Below are 25,598 nucleotides of genomic sequence, written 5' to 3'. Positions count from 1 at the left end.
GGACACACCTTCTCATTCAAAGAGTTTTCTTTATTTTCATGACTATGAAAATTGTAGATTCACACTGAAGGCATCAAAATTATGAATTAACACATATGGAATTATATACATAACAAAAAAGTGTGAAACAACTGAAAATATGTCATTCCAGGTTCTTCAAAGTAGCCACCTTTTGCTTTGATCACTGCTTTGCACACTCTTGGCATTCTCTTGATGATCTTCAAGAGGTAGTCACCTGAAATGATCTTCCAACAGTCTTGAAGGAGTTCCCAGAGATGCTTAGCACTTGTTGACCCTTTTGCCTTCACTCTGCGGTCCAGCTCACCCCAAACCATCTTGATTGGGTTTAGGTCCGGTGACTGTGGAGGCCAGGTCATCTGGCGCAACACCCCATCCCTCTCCTTCATGGTCAAATAGCCCTTACACAGCCTGGAGGTGTGTTTGGGGTCATTGTCCTGTTGATTATGGTCCAACTAAACGCAAATCGGATGGAATAGCATGCCGCTGCAAGATGCTGTGGTAGCCATGCTGGTTCAGTATTCCTTCAATTTTGAATAAATCCCCAACAGTGTCACCAGCAAAGCACCGCCACACCATCACACCTCCTCCTCCATGCTTCACGGTGGGAACCAGGCATGTAGAGTCCATCCGTTCACCTTTTCTGTGTCGCACAAAGACACGGTGGTTGGAACCAAAGATCTCAAATTTGGACTCATCAGACCAAAGCACAGATTTCCACTGGTATAATGTCCATTCCTTGTGTTCTTTAGCCCAAACAAGTCTCTTCTGCTTGTTTCCTGTCCTTGGCAGTGGTTTCCTAGCAGATATTCTACCATGAAGGCCTGATTCACACAGTCACCTCTTAACAGTTGAGCTTCAAGAGGTAGTCACCTGAAATGGTTTTCACTTCACAGGTGTGCCCTGTCAGGTTTAATAAGTGGGATTTCTTGCCTTATAAATGGGGTTGGGACTATCAGTTGCGTTGTGGAGAAGTCAGGTGGATACACAGCTGATAGTCCTACTGAATAGACTGTTAGAATTTGTATTATGGCAAGAAAAAAGCAGCTAAGTAAAGAAAAACGAGTGGCCATCATTACTTTAAGAAAAGAAAGGTCAGTCAGTCCGAAAAATTGGGAAAACTTTGAAAGTGTCCCCAAGTGCAGTCACAAAAACCATCAAGCGCTACAAAGAAACTGGCTCACATACGGACCACCCCAGGAAAGGAAGACCAAGAGTCACCTCTGTTGCGGAGGATATGTTCATCCGAGTCACCAGCCTCAGAAATCGCAGGTTAACAGTAGTGATGAGCGGGAGGTGCCATATTCGATTTCGCGATTTTTCGCGAATATTCGAATGAATATTCGTGTTATATTCATCGAAATCGAATATTCGTAATTATTCCAATTATCGCGAATAATATACGAATTTTTTTTTTTTCCGCGTATTGCGATTATTTATCTTGATAGTATAAGGCAACGTTCCTATGCTAATTGACTATGGCTAGGCTAATATGTGTATTTTAAGAAATTTCGTGATTTGCTCTAACTTCGTCTCTTAGAATATTACGAATATTCTAAAAGACGAAGTTAGAGCAATATTACGAAATTTCGTAAAATACACATATAGATTGTAATTTAGCTAATATACTGCTATAATCCCTTTTTTTGCCTCTAATTTTTTTTTTGCCTCTTCTGAACTTAAGTTTTGTAAAATATGTACACTATTAAAAAATATTACTATAGCAGTATATTAGCTTAAATACAATCTATGTGTATTTTACGAAATTTCGTAATATTGCTCTAACTTCGTCTTTTAGAATATTCGTAATATTCTAAAAGACGAAGTTAGAGCAATATTAAGAACATTTGCAAAAGCCGAAATTGCGATGCGAGTAATATAACACGAAATAATCGCATGAAGATTTCAACTTAGCACTGCTATATTCCATATTCTAGCCTAATATGGAATATAGCTGTGCTAAGTTAGCACTGCTATATTCCATACTAGGCTAGAATATGGAATATAGCAGTGCTAAGTTGAAATCTTCATGCGATTATTTCGTGTTATATTACTCGCATCGCAACTTGCGAAATTTCGTAAAATACACATATAGATTAGATTGTAATTTAGCTAATATGGAATATAGCAGTAAGTTGAAAACACCACTGACTGGAGCAGCCAGGAAGCCAGGAATCCAAAGGACAGGTAAGAACAACTTTAGAGAAGTGGGAAAGAAAAAAAATATTATAATAAAAAAAAAAAATACGAATATTCGAATTCGCGAATATATAGAACGATATTCTAAATATTCGCGAAATCTCGAAATTGCGATATTCGAGAAAAAATTTCGTAATTCGAATATTCGCGCTCAACACTAGTTAACAGCAGCTCAGATTAGAGACCAGGTCAATGCCACACAGAGTTCTAGCAGCAGACACATCTCTAGAAAAACTGTTAAGAGGAGACTGTGTGAATCAGGCCTTCATGGTAGAATATCTGCTAGGAAACCACTGCTAAGGACAGGCAACAAGCAGAAGAGACTTGTTTGGGCTAAAGAACACAAGGAATGGACATTAGACCAGTGGAAATCTGTACTTTGGTCTGATGAGTCCAAATTTGAGATCTTTGGTTCCAACCACCGTGTCTTTGTGCGACGCAGAAAAGGTGAACGGATGGACTCTACATGCCTGGTTCCCACCGTGAAGCATGGAGGAGAAGGTGTGATGGTGTGGGGGTGCTTTGCTGGTGACACTGTTGGGGATTTATTCAAAATTGAAGGCATACTGAACCAGCATGGCTACCACAGCATCTTGCATTGGCATGCTATTCCATCCGGTTTGTGTTTAGTTGGACCATCATTTATTTTTCAACAGGACAATGACCCCAAACACATCTCCAGGCTGTGTAAGGGCTATTTGACCATGAAGGAGAGTGATGGGGTGCTGCGCCAGATGACCTGGCTGCCACAATCACTGGACCTGAACCCAATCGAGATGGTTTGGGATGAGCTGGACCGCAGAGTGAAGGCAAAAGGGCCAACAAGTGCTAAGCATCTCTGGGAACTCCTTCAAGACTGTTGGAAGACCATTTCAGGTGACTACCTCTTGAAGCTCCTCAAGAGAACGCCAAGAGTGTGCAAAGCAGTAATCAAAGCAAAAGGTGGCTACTTTGAAGAACCTAGAATATGACATATTTTCAGTTGTTTCACACTTTTTTGTTATGTATATTATTCCACATGTGTTAATTCATAGTTCCGATGCATTCAGTGTAAATCTACAATTTTCATAGTCATGAAAATAAAGAAAAGTCTTTTGAATGAGAAGGTGTGTCCAAACTTTTGGTCTGTACTGTATATCCAACAAAGAAAAAACTGCAGCACTAGGTTGTAAATCCAGGTGCAATTCCTCAGACCACGGACAAGGCAGTCATCAGTAGTTATAATTCTCCAAAGAAGAGGCAGCACTCCAGTGCTTTATCGTCCCTCTGCAACGTTTCAACTGCTCATTGCAGTCTTTATCAAGCATACAAAATGATGCCAAAACATACACATTTATACCCACAATACCTTGTGAGCCAATTAGTGATAATTATACAATCAAGTAGAAAAAAACATATAATATAAAATACATAATCAGACCAGTGATCGAAAATCTGTTATACAACTTGTAAGGACAGAATTACAAATAGTTAAAAATCACATATTTCATTGTGTACTCAAATAAAGTGATATAGTGCATAACTTGATCAGGGTGATCACCTGTGTGTGAAATCAATTATTAGTGAGTAGCCAATCGGCCACATAGTGCCGCCAGATATCTGAGAAGCTCCGACAGATGTTCTTCAGAACCTCTTCCTTGAGGTTCTTTTGTTTTGCTTTTGTTTTGTCATCTCGTTTCCCTCTCTCAGCTGTCATCTAGTTGCACTGATTGCATCCCTTTAAATCCCATCCCATACTGCATCACTTTGCGGTTTATACAACTTCCTGGATTGTGCTCATACTGGATGTTTGTGTTTTCCTGTTGGCTTGATCCTAGGTGACCCTGACTCCCTCCGTATTAAGTGTAGGGAGCCGGTGGTCGTGTCCACTCACTATCATAGGGTGTTCAGGTGTCATACAGTCGAGGCACGAGGGCATGCAATTATCAGTCATAGAGATCTTTGCATGAGTTGAGAAGTCAGGGAGAGTTCTAGGGCTTTTACAGGGCTCACCATTATGTTCCTTAGTTTGGGATCAAGTCAGTCGGATCTTCATTTGTTGTCTTCAAGTTTTCTGCAACACCATCCGTGACACATAGACTATAGAAACAACTACTTACACAGCAGTGTAATCGGATGGCACCAGCCCCAGCGTCCCATCTCGGCCAGTGCACATGTCCGTTAACCAGGGCATCAGTGCACACTAGGTCTCGCGGCCCGTCACCTGACCACACGTGATCAGTGACGTAGATCGCAAGGTGTGAACAGGTAACCGGCCTACACCATTGGTGCACGTGACGCGCCAGAGACGGCACCCACGTCACCAAGTCACAGGGTCACATGACAAAATCACGTGAGCCGTAACCCGGCAACTAGACGGCGTCCCAGATCTAGCAAACCACAACCACCAAAGGTGAAAGAGCACCGCCGTAGGCAGACATGGAGGGGGATATACGATTCACCTATGGGGCATGAGAAGATTGTCTGGTATAAAAATACCAATTAGTGAATCCACTGAAGAAAGGATATCAAGCCGTTTATGTAGGAAGAAATTTAAGAACGCATCACTTTATTTCTTCCTACATAAACGGCGGTGCCCTTTTACCTTTGGTGGTTGTGGTTCGCTAGATCTGGGACGCAGTCTAGTCGCCGGGTTACGGCTCACGTGGTGTTGTCATGTGACCCTGTGACCATCTCTGGCGCGTCACATGCACCAATGGTGTAGGCCGGTTAACTGTTCACGCCTTGCGATCTACGTCACTGATCACGTGTGGTCAGGTGATGGGTCGCGTTATATAGCGTGCACTGGTGCCCTGGTTACCGGACATGCGCACTGGACGACATGGGACGCTGGGGCTGGCGCCATCCGATTACACTGCTGTGTAAGTAGTTATTTCTATAGTCTATGTGGCCGATTGGCTACTCACTAATAATTGATTTCACACACAGGTGATCACCCTGATCAATTTATGCACTATAGCACTTTATTTGAGTACACAATGAAATATGTGATTTTTAATGTGTATGTTTTGGCACCATTTTGCATGCTTCATAAAGACTGCAATGAGCAGTTGAAACGTTGCAGAGGGACGATAAAGCGTGTCTTTTCACCTTCAATGCACTGGAGTGCTGCCTCTTCTTTGGAGAATTATATACAGGTCCTTCTCAAAAAATTAGCATATTGTGATATTTTGGGGCACTGCGCATGCAATTGAATGTGCCACCAGATATGAGCGGTGTGTTAAGTAGTACTATTCTTATCAGTTTAATCCCTGTTACTTCCCCTATCAGGGGACATGTATATGGCATCGATTTTAGGAACCGGGAGATGAAAAAAGATGCTTGGTCGGTCCTCTTAATTCCAATTTGGGGCACTACGTGTGCGCTGTGTAATGTACTGTGCAATCCCAATATGTGTGGTGTGTTAAGTAGTACTATTCCTATCAGTTTAATCACGAAGGGGAATTGACACATGTATGTGCCTTTTTTTAAATTTTGGTTTTTGAAGCCACAGTGCAGCACCAGAGGCCAGAAAAATTAGGCATGTACACATGCCTGAAAAACTAGGTATTGTTGCTGTAGCAGCGGCCAGAAAAATTGATGTTTCCCAGGCAGAAAGTGCACTAAAACATTGCGGCTTGAACCCTAGTTGGTGGCGGATAAGTCACGCAAGTCATCCGGCAATCAGAGAAAAAATACAGCAGCGTGTGGACCATTTTTAGCCCAAGGCAGTTTATCTCAGTCATCAGGCCTTTTTTTAGTCGAATGAATCGCCCACTGTCAGTCCCTTCGGGTGAGGTAATCTAGACTTTTTTGACCTAGGCGACTTTTCTTCTCAGTGACAATACCTCCTGCTGCACTGAAGGTCCATTCTGACAGGACACTTGAAGCGGGGCAGGCCAGAAGTTCTATCGCAAACTGGGATAGCTCAGGCCACAGGTCAAGCCTGAACACCCAGTAGTCAAGGGGTTCATCACTCCTCAGAGTGTCGATATCTGCAGTTAAGGCGAGGTAGTCTACTACCTGTCAGTCAAGTCATTCTCTGAGGGTGGACCCCGAAGGGCTGAAGCGATGCGTAGGACTTAAAAAGCTCTGCATGTTCCTCCATCAACAACACGTCTGTAAAGCGCCCTGTCCTTGCCGGCGTGGTCGTGGTAGGAGGAGGATTACTTTCACCTCTTCCCCTGTTAGATTCCCGTTGTGCTGTGACATCACCCTTATACACTGTGTAAAGCATACTTTTTAATTTATTTTGAAATTGCTGCATCCTTTCCGACTTCCGGTAATTCGGTAACATTTCAGGCACTTTCTGCTTATACTGGGGGTCTAGTAGCGTGGCCACCCAGTACAGGTCATTCTCCTTCAGCCTTTTTATACAAGGGTCCCTCAACAGGCACGACAGCATGAAAGACCCCATTTGCACAAGGTTGGATGCCGAGCTCCTCATGTCCCGTTCCTCATCCTCACTGATCTCCCTGAATGTCTGTTCTTCCCCCCCAGCCACGTACAACACCATGGGTACCAGATAGGTGACAACGAGCACCCTGGGATGCCTGCTGTGGTTGGTCTTCCTCCTCCTCAAAGCCACATTCCTCCTCTGACTCCTCTTCCTCAGACTCCTCTTCCAGCATTGCCGCAGGTCCAAAAGCGATGCTGATAAGGCTGTTTCTGGTGGTGATGATGGTGACCACAACTCTTCCTCTTCACTCTCATCTATGGCCTGATCCAGCACTCTTCGCAGGGCACGCTCCAGGAAGAAAACAAATGGGATGATGTCGCTGATGGTGCCTTCGGTGCGACTGACTAGGTTTGTCACCTTCTCAAAAGGACGCATGAGCCTACAGGCATTGTGCATGAGCGTCCAGTAACGTAGCAAAAAAATTCCCAGCTCCGCAGAGGCTGTCCTAGCACCCCGCTCATACAAATACTCAATGACGGCTTTTTCTTGTTGGAGCAGGCGGTAGAACATTAGGAGTGTTGAATTCCAAAGTGTCGGACTGTCGCAAATCAAGCGCCTCACTGGAATGTCTGAAAAGTGCGCTATGGCCATGTAGGAACGCCTGAAATGGCCGCACACCTTCCTGTCCTGCTTGATGACGTCCTGTAAGCCTGGGTACTTATGCACAAAGCGTTGTACGATCAGATTACACACATGTGCCATGTGCACATGTGTCAACTTGCCCAAATTCAATGCCGCCAACAAATTGCTTCCGTTGTCGCACACCACTTTACCAATTTACAGTTGGTGCGGAGTCAGCCACTGATCCACCTGTGCGTTGAGGGTTGACAGGAGTGCTGGTCCGGTGTGACTCTCTGCTTTCAGGCAAGTCAACCACAAGACGGCGTGACACTGTCGTATCCGGGATGTGGAATAGCCCCTGGGGAGCTGATGGGGTGCCGTTGATGTGGAGCAAGAAACAGCAGCAAAAGAGGACTCAGCCGAGGAGGTTATGGAAGAGGATGGAGTAGGAGGAGTAGAGGAGGTGGCAGCAGGCCTGCCTGCAAGTCATGGCAGTGTCACCAACTCCTCTGCAGAGCCACGCATTCCATGCTTGGCAGCTGTGAGCAGGTTTACCCAATGCGCAGTGTAGGTGATATACCTGCCCTGACCGTGCTTTGCAGACCAGGTATCAGTGGTCAGGTGGGCCCTTGCCCCAACACTGTGTGCCAGACATGCCAGGACTTCCTTTTGCACAATCGAGTACAGGTTGGGGATTGCCTTTTGTGCAAAGAAATTTCGGCCGGGTATCTTCCACTGCGGTCTCCCAATAGCTACGCATTTTTTGAAGGCCTCAGACTCCACCAGCTTGTATGGTAAAAGCTGACGGGCTAAGAGTTCAGACAAGCCAGCTGTCAGACGTCGGGCAAGGGGGTGACTTTGTGACATTGGCTTCTTACGCTCAAACATGTCCTTGACAGACACCTGACTGTGGGCAGATGAGCAGGAACTGCTCAAGGCGAGAGGCGGAGTGGCGGGTGGTTGAGAGGGGGCAAGGAGGACAGCAGTGATTGATGTGGCTGAAGATGCTGGACCAGGAGGAGGATGGTGACTTTGAGTTTGTGTGCTGCTTTTACTTATGTGTTGATCCCATAGGCGTTTGTGATGTGAGATCATGTGCCTTCGCAAAGCAGTCGTACCTAGGTGGGTGTTGGACTTCCCATGACTCGGTTTCTTTTGGCACAGGTTGCAAATGGCATCGCTGTTATCAGAGGCAGACACACAAAAAATGCCACACTGCTGAGCTTTGCAATGACAGCATTCTGGTGGTGGCAACAGCATGCGTTGATTGGCGTGCTGTCTAGCTGACCCCGGGTGCCTATACATGCTGTCTGACTGTGCCACTAGCTCCTTGCGACAACCTCCCCCTGCTTCCAACTCGTCTCCTCCTCCTCTCTGTCTCCCCATCTGAACTTTCCCCCTTCTTCTCTTTGAGCGGGCACCCATGTGACATCCACGGACACATCGTCATCAACCGCTTCACTTGTATCTGACAACTCAGCAAAGGAAGCAGCAGCGGGTACAACATCATCATCACACAGTACGTCCATGTGTGTAATGCTGCCTGACTGAGACATATCCCTGTTATCTATATCCTCTGGCAATAATGGTTCGCATCATTCATTTCTTCCAACTGATGTGTAAATAACTCCTCTGACAGATCAAGTGAAGCGGCTGTGGTGCTAATGTTGGTGGTGGAGGCAGGCGGGCGAGTGGTAACTTGAGAGGTGCCCGAAGCTGAGCTGGAGGAGGATGGTGCGTCAAGGTTCCGAGCGGAAGCTGTAGAAGATTGGGTGTCCTGTGTTAGCCAGTCAACTATGTCCTCAGAACTTTTTGAGTTAAGGGTACGTGGCCTCTGAACACTGGGCATTAGTCTAGGGCCTAAGGGAATCACAGCACCACGACCACGACTGTCCCTGCGGGGTGGCCTGCCTCTGCCTGTCATTTTTTTTTAGATTAGTTAAGTTGTACTATACGTGCAAGCTACTGTGACACAAGATATGAGTTGCGCTGAAGTGACACTATGCACTGCACTGGGCCTTAAACACACATACACGTGTGCAACTGACTGCTATTTATTCAGTCAAAATAGTTTTTTTTCTTTAAATGGAATCGAATGTGACACCAGATATGATTGACGCTGAAGTGACACTATGCACTGCACTGGGCCTTAAACACACAAACACGTGTGCAACTGACTGCTATTTATTCAGTCAAAATAGTTTTTTTTTTCTTTAAATGGAATCGAATTTGACACCAGATATCAATGGCGCTGAAGTGACACTATGCACTGCACTGGGCCTTAAACACACAAACATGTGTGTAACTGACTGCTATTTATTCAGTCAAAATAGTTTTTTTTCTTTAAATGGAATTGAATGTGACACCAGATATGTATGGCGCTGAAGTGACACTATGCACTGCACTGGGCCTTAAACACACAAACACGTGTGTGCAACTGACTGCTAGTTATTTACATTCAAAATTGTTGCTTTTCTTTAAATGTAATCGAATATGACACCAGATATGAGTTGCGCTGAAGTGACTTGCAGGGCTGTGAGCCTGACACACACGCTGGCAAGCAGGCAGGCAACTGCAATTTTATTACACAGAAAAAAAATAAAAAATAGCAGACTGATGTTCTAGACCTAAAATTGGCTTTTTGGGGTGCTGTCCTTATAGCAGAGATCAGATGAGTCCTTCAGGACTGCAGTGGACACTGAATACACTTGCCTAGCTATCAATTTCCCTATTAAATCAGCAGCAGCTACACTATCCCTCCTCTCACTAAGAATGCAGCTTCCGAATTAATCTAAAATGGATGCTGTCCAGGAGGTGGGAGTGTCTGGGAGGGAGGGTCTGCTGCTGATTGGCTGGAATGTGTCTGCTGACTGTGAGGTACAGGGTCAAAGTTTATTCAATGATGAGGTATAGGGGGCGGACCGAACATCGCATATGTTCGCCCACTGCAGCGAACGCAAACAAGCTATGTTCGCCGGCGAATAGTTTGGGACATCTCTACTTATGGTTTGCTCACTCACACAGACATGCTTTCTGTGTCCCCAGGCAGAAGGAGAGTGGCTGACCTCCTGGCTCTGTTTATATACCCACTCTCAGTGCTGCTTCATTAATTACCTCACAGGTGAGAGTATTTGACCTGCTACTTCACATAGAAGAGGAATAATGGGGAAATATACCTCCCATCCCCTACCAGTCCAGCATTGGTGTCACAATATATATATATATGTATATATATATATATATATATATATATATAAGGTTTAATACTGTAGATGCAGTGTTTGCAGAAATATGTGGTCAGTTATACATTATGGTCACTGTGTGTGTGAGGTACATGAGGTAGTGGTCACTGTAACTGTCCAAAGTATTTTACATGAATGAGCAATGAGTAAAAACAGGGCATGGGGGGGGGGGGGTAAATGACAAGAGGTGCAGGACCTCCTCTTACCACTCCATTCCAGTCTGTATGGATCAATGCATAGCTGATTGTGTCATCAGAGAGCAATCCGTTCAGTTTGCATCAGGATGTCTTCAGTTCAGTCGTTTTGACAGATCAGGCAAAAGAGAAAACCGCAGCATGCTACGGTTTTCTCTCCGGCGAAAAAAAGACTTGCCTGAACGCCGGATCCGGCATTTTTATCCATAGGAATGTATCAGCGCCGGATCCGGCATTCAGAATACCGGAATGCCGGATCCGTCGTTCCGGCATGTGCATGCGCAGATCGGTAAAAATGAGAAAATATGTACAAGACGGATCCGTCGGTCCGCAAGACAAGCGGAGAGACGGATCCAGCCTTGCAATGCATTTGTGAGACGGATCCGCATCCGGATCTGTCTCACAAATGCTTTCAGTCAGCGGCGGATCCGGCGGCCAGTTCCGACGACGCCGGATCACACTGCCACAAGTGTGAAAGTAGCCTAACTTGTGACAAAAAAACTAAAATAAAAACTTCCATGAACTCACTATGCCCATCACGAAATACCTTGGGGTGTCTTCTTTCCAAAATGGGGTCACTTGTGGGGTAGTTATACTGCCCTGGCATTTTAGGGGCCCTAATGTGTGAGAAGTAGTTTGAAATCAAAATGTGTAAAAAATGCCCTGTGAAATCCTAAAGGTGCTCTTTGGAATGTGGGCCCCTTTGCCCACCTAGGCTGCAAAAAAGTGTCACACATGTGGTATCGCCGTACTCAGGAGAAGTTGGGCAATGTGTTTTGGGGTGTCATTTTACATATACCCATGCCGGGTGAGATAAATATCTCGGTCAAATGCCAACTTTGTATAAAAAAATGGGAAAAGTTGTCTTTTGCCAAGATATTTCTCTCACCCAGCATGGGTATATGTAAAATATATTTCTCTCATCCAGCATGGGCCCAAATTCCTTTTTGGAGGGCATTTTTAGACATTGGGATCCCAAACTTCTTATCACGCTTTAGGGCCCCTAAAATGCCAGGGCAGTATAAATACCCCACATGTGACCCCATTTTGGAAAGAAGACACCCCATATATGGCGAGTTTATAGAATTTTTTTTGGGGGGGCACAAGTTAGCGGAAATTGATTTTTTTTATGTTTTTTTTCTCAAAGTCTCCCTTTCCGCTAACTTGGGACAAAAATGTCAATCTTTCATATGCCCCTCAGCGAATACCTTGGGGTGTCTTCTTTCCAAAATGGGGTCATTTGTGGGGTGTTTGTACTGCCCTGGCATTTGAGGGTCTCCGCAATCATTACATGCATGGCCAGCATTAGGAGTTTCTGCTATTCTCCTTATATTGAGCATACATGTAATGAGATATTTATTTTTCCGTTCAGCCTCTGGGCTGAAAGAAAAAATGAACGCCACAGATTTCATTTGCATCGATCAATGTGGATGAAAAAATCTCTGCCCAAAGAAAAAAATGGAGAGGAAAGGCGTCTGCCAGGACATAGGAGCTCCGCCCAACATCCATACCCACTTAGCTCGTATGCCCTGGCAAACCCAATTTCTCCATTCACATCAATCGATGTGGATGAATAAATCATTGCCGGGATTTTATTTTTTTTATATACAAAGTGTTTGCCAAAGCATATGAACACCGCCGCCCCCTCAGCTCATATGCCTCGGCAAACGTATCTTTTACTGCAGAGGAGAAATCTCGTCTTGCAGCGCCACATACACCGACTTTTGTGTAATCTGACAGTAGTGCAACGCTTCTGTAAGAATGCACATCAGTGCTGCAGCTAGTCGATCGTTTGGTCCACCTGGAAGGTAAAAAAAACGAAACAAAATAGAAAAAACCAGGCCGCAATGCAATAAATTTATTAACTTTATAATAACATTTGAACGGAACATATAAACTTTATTTAACTTTTTGAACAGAACGTTAACTTTTTTGCTTACCGGTGATTTTTTTATTTTTATTTTTACCTTTATAGGACAAACCTCTCCTTCCCCATGGGACAATGTGCAAAGCGCAAATCGCCCAGAGATGTGGCGAAGTACATTATGCACTTTGTCCCAGATGAAAGGAGAGATTTGCAGCAGCTCTGTGTGAATGGGCCCTAATAGCCCTGTGTGCCTGTCCTGTGAGATGCAATCCCTATGCTAAGTGTACCTGTGTGTGGTACTTGCGGAAACACTCCCCTAAGCATAGGGCAGGGTGGTCAGGGCAGTCAGGACAGAAATAGCGGGTGTCACGCCTTATTCCACTCCTGCTGCAAACACTACATCTTTTTCCGGGTGACGGTTGGGTTGAGGTACCAGCAACGACATTAGGGAAATGTCGCTCGTGTAGACGGCTAACTACACTGTTGGTTGGGGCCACAGAACCTCCTGGATACAGGAGGTTCTCGATGATCTCTTCCTGAAATTTGAGGAAGGATCCTGTTCTTCCAGCCTTACTGTAGAGAACAAAACTATTATATACAGCTAATTGAATCAAATATACAGACACCTTCTTATACCAGCATCTGGTGCGTCGGGAAACTAAAAAAGGAGCCAACATCTGGTCATTGAAGTCCACCCCTCCCATGAGCGAATTATAGTCGTGGACACAGAGGGGCTTTTCAATGACACTGGTTGCTCGTTCTATTTGTATTGTCGTGTCTGCGTGAATGGAGGAGAGCATGTAACCGTCACGCTTGTCTCTCCATTTCACCGCGAGCAGTTCTTCGTTACGCAAGGCAGCCCTCTCCCCCCTTGCAAGACGGGTGGAAACTCTGCTGCCCTTAAAGCGGATCCTGCGCAACCTGTGGTGTAGCAACACGGGCCGGGTACGTCTGGTGGTATCAGGGACCTCAACCTCCTCGTCCGAACTTTGTGTCAGACTGCCACTGCTTTCTACAGGTTCATATTCTGACCCGCTGGATTCGTCAGATGAGGGTTCCCATTCCTCATCCGACTGGGTCAGAATCCTGTAGGCCTCTTCAGAAGAATGCCCCTTATTTGACATTTGGACTACTAAATTTAGGGTGTATTCCCTGAGACTACCCAAGAAAAAAAGCAAGCCTGTCTTACAAATGGGAGGCTAGCGAAGAACCGGAAGCCGCTGTGATTGATAAAAAATATCAAAACTGATTTTTTTTATTGCCGCAGCGCTTGTGAAGTGATTGTGCAGTGATCAAAAAAAATATATATTTTGTCACTGCGGCGGGGCGGGCGTGGGTGAACACACATGTGGGCGACCGATCAGGGCTGATAGGGCAAACACTGCGTTTTGGGTGGAGGGCAAACTAAGGTGACACTAATATTATTTTAGATCTGACTGTAATCAGTTTTGATCACTTACTAAAAAAATTACAAATGCTGATTAGCGATACGCTAATCAGCAAATCAGTGACTGCGGTGCGGTGGGCTGGGCGCTAAACGATCGCTAACTACCTAACCAAGGGGCTTAAACTATCCTAAAACCTAACAGTCAATACCAGTGAAAAAAAAGTGACAGTTTACACTGATCACTTTTTTTCCCTTTCACTAGGTGATTGACAGGGGCGATCAAGGGGTGATCAAGGGGTTAATTGGGGTGATGGGGGTGATCTGGGGCTATGTGTGGTGTTTAATGTGTACTCACTGTGAATATAAGGTGTTATATGGCTTGTGATTCTTTTTTTTGAAAATCGTCAACCTGCCAGCCACGATCATTGGCTGGCAGGCTGATAATGTAATACTCCTTTAACTTTTGCCGGCCCGCGATGTGCATGCGCGGGCCGGCTGTGAGCGTCATCTCCCATCTCGCGAGATGACGCACCAATACGTTACTCTGCCTCAGACAGCCACCTCCTGACCGCGATCCTGCGTTAGACGTCCGGAGGCAGTTAAAGATAAATACTGTGTTCCACAAATCATTACTGAAGAGATATGTAAAACCTGCTGAACCGTGCTCCCTACCACTCCCTCCTGTCATGGTGAACAGTAATTTCAAATTTCAGATGACCAGGATAGTGGACTCCCGAATTCTCCGTATATCTTTCCAGTATCTCATTCACTGCAAGGGTTATGATCCAGAGGAGAGAATGTGGGTATCAGCAGCTGACGTTAATGCCAGTTGCCTTGTGAAAGCCTTTCACAGTACTAATCTGGATAAAGTCGGTCCTGAGTGTCCGAAGGTCACCCGTAAAAGGTGGGTTACTGTCACAGTACCTTCTGTGACAGAGGTTAGAAGATCAGAGAGACTGACTACAGGTGAGGTTAACTGACAGTCTCTTGATTCTCAGTGTTGTTGTTCGGTAATAACCACACGGTCATTACTGCTTCCCTATTTAATTTGGTTTCACTCTTCATACCATGCGGTTGATATTCTCTGCTTAGATTTGGAGGAGTTGGTGTGTGGACCTTGCTTGTGTTCCTGCTCATCCATTTTCTATAAGATAAGTTGTACTGTTCTTGTATTTGGTTGTTCCCATGTGCTTGTTGTTACTAGGCCTCAGGGAGACGCTGGTTCGTTCACCTGGGAAGGATCCAGTAGTCTCATTCCCTTTCACAACCTTTAGGGCATCTCAGGGCTTTTAGAGTTTAAGTTCCGACGTATGTATTTTCCCACCTTCAGGGTCTATACTGTACATACTGACAGGAGTCAGGGCCAGATCTAATGGTTTCCTTGGAGGTGTCCTTTCCCTTTTTGAGCCCGTTTGTGTCTGCCAAAGTGCATGGCAGAGCTGACATGTGGAGCTGTAACTACGGTTAGGGACAATACATGTCCTTTACGGTCCACTGGGTGAGGTTCCTGCACAGCCACTCCAGCAACTTGGCCAGGTGACACTGCTTCCGCCTCCACGTTCTCACACTGTTGGTCCTGCGATAATGTCCGCCTCTGCCTCCTCATCCTTCACCGTGTCCTGAGCCTCCACTGCAGGGACAATACACAGTGCCCCTTCAGCATACCACATGTGTAGGGCACAGCAGCGTCACGCTGTTCAGCACCTTGTTTGTAGGGGAGGAACTGCTCCGTGTCCTTCATCAAGAAATAGAATTCTGGCTTTATCCACGACAACTGAAAATCAGAACCATGGTGACTGACAACGGGAAGAACATGCTATTGGTGCTGCGTCAAGGAGGGCTAAGTCATGTGCCCTGCATGGCACATGTGTTCAATCTGGTTGTCAAGCGGTTTCTGAAGTCTTCCACCCATGTGCAAGACATCTTAAAAATAGCCAGGAAACTTTGCATGCACTTCAGCACACCCTCCTTGAGCTGAAGCGGCAAAACAGCATCCCCCAACATAGGCTGATAGGCAACGTTTCCATCCTTTGGAATTCCACCCTCCATATGTTGGACCGACTATACAAACAGAAAAAGGCCTAAACGATTTCTTGATGTTCCAAGTGGAAAGGAGTACTCCCCTGTGTTACTTCGATGTCAGCCAGTGGCAGCTCATGCATGACACCTACCGTTTGCTCAGGTCCTTGAGGCCTCGTTATTTGTCAGTCACCAGGACTATGGGATGAACAATGTCATTTCACTGCTTCATGTCTTGGAACAGATGCTGGCAAATCTGGCTGGTCAGGTGACTGGAGATGTGGCGCCTAGATCTCACGGCCACATGAGCCCTGTAAGGGCTAAACTGGAAGAGGAGGAGGACTGGAGCACAAGCTATGTGTAGCGAAATGGGTGGTTTTTCTACACAGGTGACAGGAGAGGAGGAGCAGGAGCAGCCAGAGGAGCTACAGTGCAATGATGAATATGAGGCAGAGGACCCGAGCACACCGTGGCAGTATGCAGTGGAGAGGGAGGCAGGGAGTCCATCCGAGTCACTTGCACAAATGACCCGATGCATGCTCACTTGCTTGTGTAGTGACAGCCGAATTGTCAACATTAGGTAGAGGGATGACTTCTGGTTCTTCACCTTGTTGGATCATTTCTACCGATCCAAAATGGGGGCCTTTTTTACACCCGCTGAGAGGGAGGACAAACTGAACTACCATAGAAACATCCTATGTAGTCAGTTGCCCACTGCCTATCTGCGCCATCGTCCATCCTCTCGCAGGTCTGACCGGGTGGGCCCTCTGTTCTGACGTTCCTCTGCCATGGCTGCGGTGGCAGTGTGGTGGGGTAGGAGCAGCTCCAGCTCAATCAGCACAACTTGAGTCTAGAGTCACTGATGAGCAGCTTTGTTCACCCACCTAGTGAAGAAACTACTCAGCAGCAGCAGCAGCTGGACCTGGAGCAAGTCCTGAACCAGCAGGTGGTGACATACTTGGACAGCACCCTGCCACCCCACATCGAAGATCCTCTGGACTACTGGGCAACCAAACTGGATTTGTGGCCACAACTTTCAGAATTTGCCCTGGGACCGCTGTCCTGCCCGGCCAGTCGTGTGGCATCAGATCGGGTGTTTAGTGCGGCGGGGGCCATAGTTACTTAAGAAGAACTCTCCTGTCCACCCAAAATGTGTAGATACTTTTTCAAGATTAATTAGGCGTGCATCAGACAGGATTTCCACCAACCAATGCCTGATGCATCAGACTAGGTTATCCATGGTGCCACACCAAAACTTTGACAAAAGAGACTGGTTTCTTCTGGCTACCTGCCTCACACTATTCTGATGCTGCCACCAGCCTGATGCCACAAATTTGATGTCAAGCTCTTCTGCTTTCACCCACCATCTTCAGCTGGTACTGGTATTGCCACCCACCTCCTCACTGGGTCACTCTGTGGTCTCCTGATGCTGCTGCCACCTCCACACTATATCACCTTGCCACTCTGTGGTCTTCTGATGCAGCTGCCACCTCCACACACTATCACCTTGCCACTCTGTGGTATCATGATGCTGCTGCCACATCCACACTATGTCACCTTTCCACTCTATGGTCTGCTGCTGCTACCTCAACACTATGTCACCTTGCCACTGTGGCCTCCTGATGATGCTGCTGCCACCTCCACACACTGTCATTGTGCCACTCTGTGGCCTCCTGATGCTTCTGCAGCCACTGCTACACTCTGTCATTGAGCCACTCTGTGGCCTCCTGATGCTGCTGCCACCTCCACACTGTCATTCATACACCCTGTGGCCTCCTCCTGATGCTGCTGCCGCCACCTCCACACTCTGTCATTGTGCCACCCTGTGGTTTTCTCCTGATGTTGATGCTGCTCCCACGTCCACACTCTGTCATTGTGTCATTCTTTGGCCTCTTGATGCTGCTGCCACCCCCACACTGTCATTGTGCCACCCTGTGGCTTCCCCCTGATGCTGCTGCTGCCTCCACTGCCACACTTTGCCATTGCATCACTCTGTGGCCTCCTGATGCTGCTGACGCCTCCACACTGTCATTGTTCCCCTCTGTGTCCTCCTCCAGATGTTGCTGCCAACTGCACATTCTGTCATTGTGCCACTCTGTTGCCTCTTGATGCTGCTGCCACCTCCACACTATCATTGTGCAATTCTTTGGCCTCCTCCTGCTGCTGCTGCCACCTCCAGACTCTGTCATTTGGCCACTCTGTGGTCTCCTCATGCTGCTTTCTCCTCACCACTATGTCATAGAGCCACTCTGTGGACTTCTCATGCTGTTTCAATCCTCCCCATTTTATGACTGGGCCACTTTTTTGCTGGCTTGTATTGTGATTTATTTGACCCTTCTTCTGATCTGTCAGAAGGAAGAAAAAATGAGATGCACAACAGCTGTAAGGCCTGCATGACATGGTCACTATTTTGCATCAGAATTGTCTTATGATTGGTAACCAAAAACAGGGGTGGGTACAAAACACAGAAGTCATGTAAATATTCAATTCACGTGTCATCTCTGTTTTGGATCATCTCTTTTTTTTTTGCCTTGAGCAGCTGACCGAGTGAATGCGGATGCTCCACAGACAGGATCCGTATTTTGGGGGTTATTGCTCTGTCGGATCAGAGGAAGGGCAAAATAATCAGTGACACAAACTTACTGCTGACACTCTCTCCGCTCTGTTGTGTGGGCTCTACTTGTATATACTTTTAATAGAACAGGTTCTGTAGACATCTATGTGGAATCAGCAACTTACCGTGTAAAAGGAGTGCTCTTCTTGACGCTAACATTGACATGTAAGGCTGAATTCACACTTGAGTTATTTGGTCAGTAAATGCCTAGAAAAGTGAAGTTTGCAGTGATTCTAAGAGTGATGCTTGCCATCTTCTTGACATACTGACTTACAGTATTGCTTCACTACCACAGCAGATTCCCTATGTGTGTTACTGCAAGGCACAGTGTTCTACACCACTAGAAAAGGTTCTCTGCAAACTGGTAATAACCATTTTAACGCGATTTGCAGCTAAAAAAATCGGATCGAACCAAATTTTTTCAAAAACTGGGAGAGTCACTGGTTGAGAAGTATCTGGGTTTATTTGTAGATCATAGGCAATAACAGCATGCAATTCCAGTCAGCTGCTTCTAAGGCCAACAGAATTTTGTATTTTATTCAAAAGAGGTATGGACTCGGGGGACAGTGATGTAATATTGCCACTATATTGCCACTATACAAAGAACTGTTACTCACCTGGAATACACAGTTCAGTTCTGGGCATCAGCCCATAAAAAGCATGCCCAGGAGTTAGAAAAAGTGTGAGAGCAAATAAACTCATAAAGGGCCTGGTAGATCTTAGCAATAAGCAAATATTAAACAAACTGAATTTATTTAGCCTTGAAAAATAACATCTAAGTGGTGACATAATGAACCAGTACAAATATATAAATGGACCACAAAAAACATATTGGGTAAAGCTATTCTATGTTAAACCCCTCAAAAAACAAGGGACCACTCCCTACGCCTGGATAAAAAAAAGATTCAGTCATAAGAGGCGACAAGTATTCTTTACAGTAAGGGCTGTGAATCTCTGAAATAGCCTGCAGAGATGATCACAGCAATTACAGTAGATGGCTTCAAAAGGTTCAGATGACTTTTTAATTCAAAATAACATTGAGGCTAATTACAATGTAAAGAAATCATGTTTTACATACCCTTCTCCTTTGGCCCAACCCCTTTTTTAAAGGAAGATGAATGTTGATCCAAGGATTTGTTCCGTGGATCAATATAGCAGGACTAGGCTCCAATTACACGTCCGCAATTCTGTTCCGCATTTTGCGGAACGGAATTGTGGACCGATTCATTTCTAGGGGGCCGCACTATATGCTGCCCGGATACGGAATTGCGGATCCTCACTTCCATGTCTGCAATTCTGTTCCTGAAAAAAATAGAACGTCCTATTCTTGCGGACAAGATTAGGCATTTTCTATGAAGTGCCGGTGATGTGCGGTCCGCAAAATGCGGAACTCGCATTGCCGATGTCTGTGTTTTGCGGATCCGCACAAATTTGTGAATGGACCCTTACAGGTTGGACTTGATGGACTTTTTCCAAGCTTCCAACAACTATGTAACTATGTAACTGTAGTGCTCCTCTCCCCCTTCCCAATAGTGCCCCCTATAATGTGCCAGTATAAAATGCCCCTATTTAGTGCCCCCAGTAAATGCCCTCATAGTGCTCCTCTTTCATCCTTCCCCATAGTACTCCCATAATGTATGCCAGTATAAAATGCACTTATATAGTGCTTCCAGTAGATGTCCCCCATAATGTGCAAATACAGTACAGACCAAAAGTTTGGACACACCTTCTCATTCAAAAAGATTTCTTTATTTTCACGACTATGAAAATTCTAGATTCACACTGAAGGCATCAAAATTATGAATTAACACATGTGGAATTATATACATAACAAAAAAGTGTGAAACAACTGAAAATATGTCATAGTCTAGGTTCTTCAAAGTAGCCACCTTTTGCTTTGATTACTGCTTTGCACACTCTTGGCATTCTCTTGATGAGCTTCAAGAGGTAGTCACCTGAAATGGTCTTCCAACAGTCTTGAAGGAGTTCCCAGAGATGCTTAGCACTTGTTGGCCCTTTTGCCTTTACTCTGCGGTCCAGCTCCCCCCCAACCATCTCGATTGGGTTCAGGTCCGGTAACTGTGGAGGCCAGGTCATCAGGCGCAGCACCCCATCACTCTCCTTCATGTTCAAATAGCCTTTACACAGCCTGGAGGTGTGTTAGGGGTTATTGTCCTGTTGAAAAATAAATGATGGTCCAACTAAATGCAAACCGGATGGAATAGCATGCCGCTGAAAGATGCTGTGGGAGCCATGCTGGTCCAGTATGCCTTCAATTTTGAAAAAATCCTCAACAGTGTCACCAGCAAAGCACCCCCACACCTCCTCCATGCTTCACGGTGGGAACCAGGCATGTAGAGTCCATCCGTTCACCTTTTCTGTGTCGCACAAAGACACGGTGGTTGGAACCAAAGATCTCAAATTTAGACTCATCAGACCAAAGCACAGATTTCCACTGGTCTAATGTCCATTCCTTGTGTTCTTTAGCCCAAACAAGTCTCTTCTCCTTGTTTCCTGTCCTTAGCAGTGGTTTCCTAGCAGATATTCTACCATGAAGGCCTGATTCACACAGTCTCCTCTTAACAGTTGTTCTAGAGATGTGTCTGCTGCTAGAACTCTGTGTGGCACTGACCTGGTCTCTAATCTGAGCTGCTGTTAACCTGCGATTTCTGAGGCTGGTGACTCGGAAGAACTTATCCTCCGCAGCAGAGATGACTCTTGGTCTTCCTTTCCTGGGGCGGTCCACATGTGAGCCAGTTGCTTTGTAGCGCTCGATGGTTTTTGTGACTGCACTTGGGGACACTTTTTCCCAAGTTTTCCCAATTTTTCAGACTGACTGACCTTCATTTCTTAAAGTAATGATGGCCACTCGTTTTTCTTTACTTAGCTGCTTTTTTCTTGCCATAATACAAATTCTAACAGTCTATTCAGTAGGACTATCAGCTGTGTATCCACCTGACTTCTCCACAACGCAACTGATGGTCCCAACCCCATTTATAAGGCAAGAAATCCCACTTATTAAACCTGACAGGGCACACCTGTGAAGTGAAAACCATTTAAGGTGACTACCTCTTGAAGCTCATCAAGAGAATGCCAAGAGTGTGCAAAGCAGTAATCAAAGCAAAAGGTGGTTACTTTGAAGAACCTAGAATATGACATATTTTCAGTTGTTTCACACTTTTTCGTTAAGTATATAATTCCACATGTGTTAATTCATAGTTTTGATGCCTTCAGTGTGAATCTACAATTTTCATCGTCATGAAAATAAAGAAAACTCTTTGAATGAGAAGGTGTGTCCAAACTTTTGGTCTGTACTGTATAAAATGCCTCTTTTTAGTGTCCCAGTAGATATCCCCATGGTGCTTCTGTTCTCTTTTTCCCCATAGTGCCCCTCATAATGTGGCACAAAAAAAATGCCCCTATATAGTGCCCCCATAGTGCACCGAACAGCATTGTGCCAAATAAAATAAAAATCAATACTAATATTTGCCTCTATGCTTCTGGCAGTGAAGCGATGCAGGTTTCTTCCACTGTGTCCTGCACTGTATGCTGGCTGGCTCAGGCAGTGCAATGATGATGACGTCATTGCGCCACCTGTGCCAGCCTCTAATAGCCTGCAGGCACTAGATCTGAAGCCTATCAGGGGAATGGGGATGGAAGATGCCGCTCCCCTGCCCTGCCACAGCAATCAATTTTATCACTGTCGTGAGGACGGTGATGCAGATGAATGTCAAGAGATAAGCGCTTCCACAATGTAAGTGTTCATTTCCCACATCCCTTCTGCCGCTGCCACCACATACTTATCTTGAGCTGCTTCTAAGGAGGTTCCAGACCTATTGGAACCCCCCCCCCGTGGTGTGCCTCTGGTTTCTTGTACAGGAGGATACTGTGCAGCCTGTTACTCTAGCGACCCACGTCTGCTGCTGTTCCACTCTCCTGGGTGGGCATGGGTGTTGCTCCACTCACCCTATGTCTGTTGTAAATCCAGCCTTCTGGCAAGATCAGGGTGTCAGTATCCTGTGTGTATTTGGACACACAGGAGTCTTTGAACTTCAGTTTGCAGCACTGCAAGAGTTAATCTCCTGCTTTGTGACTTACTGCCTGGCTGTGTCCAATTGCTAATCATCTGATCCTATATATCCCTTTATACCGGTCTAGTTTTCAGTGGTAGCCAGAGAAATAGGTCTGTACAGATCCTGCATGGTATTTTGGTCTGCTTGAGACTGTCAAAGAGCTGTCCGTTTGTTTGCCTGTGTACCAATGCATGCCTGTCGATTGGACTCAGTCTCAGTTGCCTGACCTGTGCCTGTTCATCGTGCTGACCTTGAGCCAGCTATCTTGTCCTCTAGACTTTATTTAGATATGCATGTACTTTGCTTGCCCTGACCTTGGCCTGTTTCCTGACTACAAGTATAGCCTGATCCCTTGGTGTTCTGTGCCAGTGTCTCTGACTCCCGTGGCTCTGCTGCTAATTACACCAGGACTAGTTCAAGATTCGGTGGCCTGGTGACTCCCCTATAAGACTAGACTAATGATTTTGATCAAAATATATTTGCTAAGTACCTTATATGTATTAGTAACCACAATTCCCCAAAAACTTGGACATTGTGAAAAATGTTAATAAATGTAACAAAAAATAGAATGAAATGATTTGCAAATCTCAGGCCCATGTTTTATTCACAATAGAACACAGAACACATATCAGATGTTGAAAGTGAGACATTATATCATTTCATGAAAAATAATTAACTCGTATACCTTGATGGCAGTAACACATCTCAAAAATGTTAGTACAAGGGCAACAAAAGGTTGGAAAAGTAAGAAGATACCAGTATTATAAATGACACAAGAGAGGTGAAGGGCCCTGATTTTGCATTGAAGTCAAGAACATACAAGTTACACCACTAGATGGGATAAAGCCGCCTGTCTAAGCAGCGCAATTCTCTTGCATGTCTTAATAGTTTTACAGCAAAATCCGGATTCACTACTGAATCTGTGCCTCTGTTTATTCATTTTTATACAATTTTCATAAATTTTGTCTGATTTTTCGTGCAAAATGCTGTTTCTAGTTTTTTTTAGATATACTCAAAAAGGGAACATGACTGACTGGGAAATGGCATATGTTGTGGCATACTTGTTAAAATTGGGAATACTTGAAACAACTAGATTTTAAATGTACACCTTTTGGAGGCAAGTTTTGTTTATGATTACATTTTACTCGTTTTTGTCTAAAAATCATATTTTCAATTGGCCTTTATTAAAAATATTGAGCCGTTCTGTCACAATGGGGTTAAATGTTTTTCATACTGTGTGACTGGCACTTTCACTTTGTGCCGGTTAGCTAATAAACCTTATCTCTAAACTACTAAGAAATTATAAACACTTATTTAAGCCTTATTATTATCTGTAAGAAAAGAACTGAGCTATAATGAGTGTTTATCAGAGAACAGTGATAAGGAGCCCGTCAGCTCCCCAACTGACAGAAAAGACAGAACATCCACAAGCTGCTACTACAGCATCCCAGCTATGTACACCAAAAAATGACTCCATATTTTTAATAAAGACCAATCGAAAAAAACATTTTTTTGTTTAAAATTAGTACAATGCAATAATACAAAATTTGGCTCGCCTCCCCCACTTTACATAGTCTTTAAGTAATTGAAAAGTGTACGAGGAAGCACCTTTCCAGGGAACACCCCCATGGATGCCATAAGGAATACTTGTGTCTCATGCCCCATCAATCACCTATTTCAGGAAGCAGCAGCGCTGGAATCTATACAGTGTATGGAATGAATGCAGAATGTTCTGTACCCTGTGCAGTTTCCAGTGCCAAGGTACTGCAGCTGCACTGCCATTCAGTTGAGAGCAGCTCTATCTAAATGCTCAGGGCTCTAAAAGTGTAGTGTGACTAAAATAATGTACACAATTCAAACTTTAGAATCTATTCTCATTGCATTGGGGCATGCAGTTAAATTACTTGTTTTTCTACTACTCCACCTACATATGAGTATATACTGTAAGGCTAGTTTCACACTAGCGTTTTGAGATCTCTCTGCATTCTGGCATTGCTGGAACAACCACATCGTCGTCTGGCCCCATTCACTGTAATAGAGACCGGCGGAGATCTGTCCGCAACCTAGCGAATATGCAGAGAAACCATGCATGCAGTCGTTTTTGTCTAGTATGTTTGCTGGGCGGAAGCCGGATCTCCGTTGGTCCCAATTGTCGCCAACGGGGCCAAGGGGGATCAGGTAGCATCTGGCAGTGCCAGATCCAGACATCTCTGGCAGGCTGTTCCTTGCCGGGAACATCCCGCCGGAGATGTCCAACACCCTGCGATTCTGTAAAGTAAAAAAAAATCCACACATACAAGGCGTCTAAAATGTATGTAACTCCTTTATAAAGATAAGTGTAGCTACTTCCAGTGCCTTTGCTCCCTACTATGCACTATGTTATATAACAGCAGTCTCCAGCACTCCAGCTGTGGTAAAACTACCATTCCCAGCATGCACACTTGCTTGGCTGTCCCACATAAGGGAATTGAGCATGCTGGAAGTTGTAGTCTCACCACAGCTGGATTGACATAGGTTGCTGACCCTATTATATAAACATAATACATATGTAATACTAATATTACAGAAATATATACCTATAATACAATTGTTTTCTATGCTCTATACATAAAGTTATATCAAATTAACTGCATGGCTCATTTCCAGATAAAATATGACTTTGAGTGTTAGTATGACATCATTTGCAAAAATCCATATCTGGAAAATAAATTTGCTGACATACATACTGTTACCTCAATGACAAGTGTAGTCTGCCAATTAAAGGTCATGGCATTCATCGTTTCTAAGCTTAACTAAGTAGTGGCAAGGACACTGCGTACACCTACCATAATGAATGATTAAGGAGAAGAGTGCATTAGCTGCTTGCTGATTAGTGTAAGTGAAATATGGGACTGGGAGCTTAACAGTAAAGTCATTTAGCTCTGTTTTAATCAGTCAAGTCATTATAAACTTCCCATGGGATGCATTTACTTATTAAAAAACGATA

The sequence above is a fragment of the Bufo gargarizans genome, chromosome 3, assembly GCF_014858855.1.
Source record: "Bufo gargarizans isolate SCDJY-AF-19 chromosome 3, ASM1485885v1, whole genome shotgun sequence".
NCBI classification, from domain to species: Eukaryota; Metazoa; Chordata; class Amphibia; order Anura; family Bufonidae; genus Bufo; species Bufo gargarizans.
The sequence above is the reverse complement of the archived record's forward strand: the minus strand, read 5'-3'. Positions refer to the sequence as shown.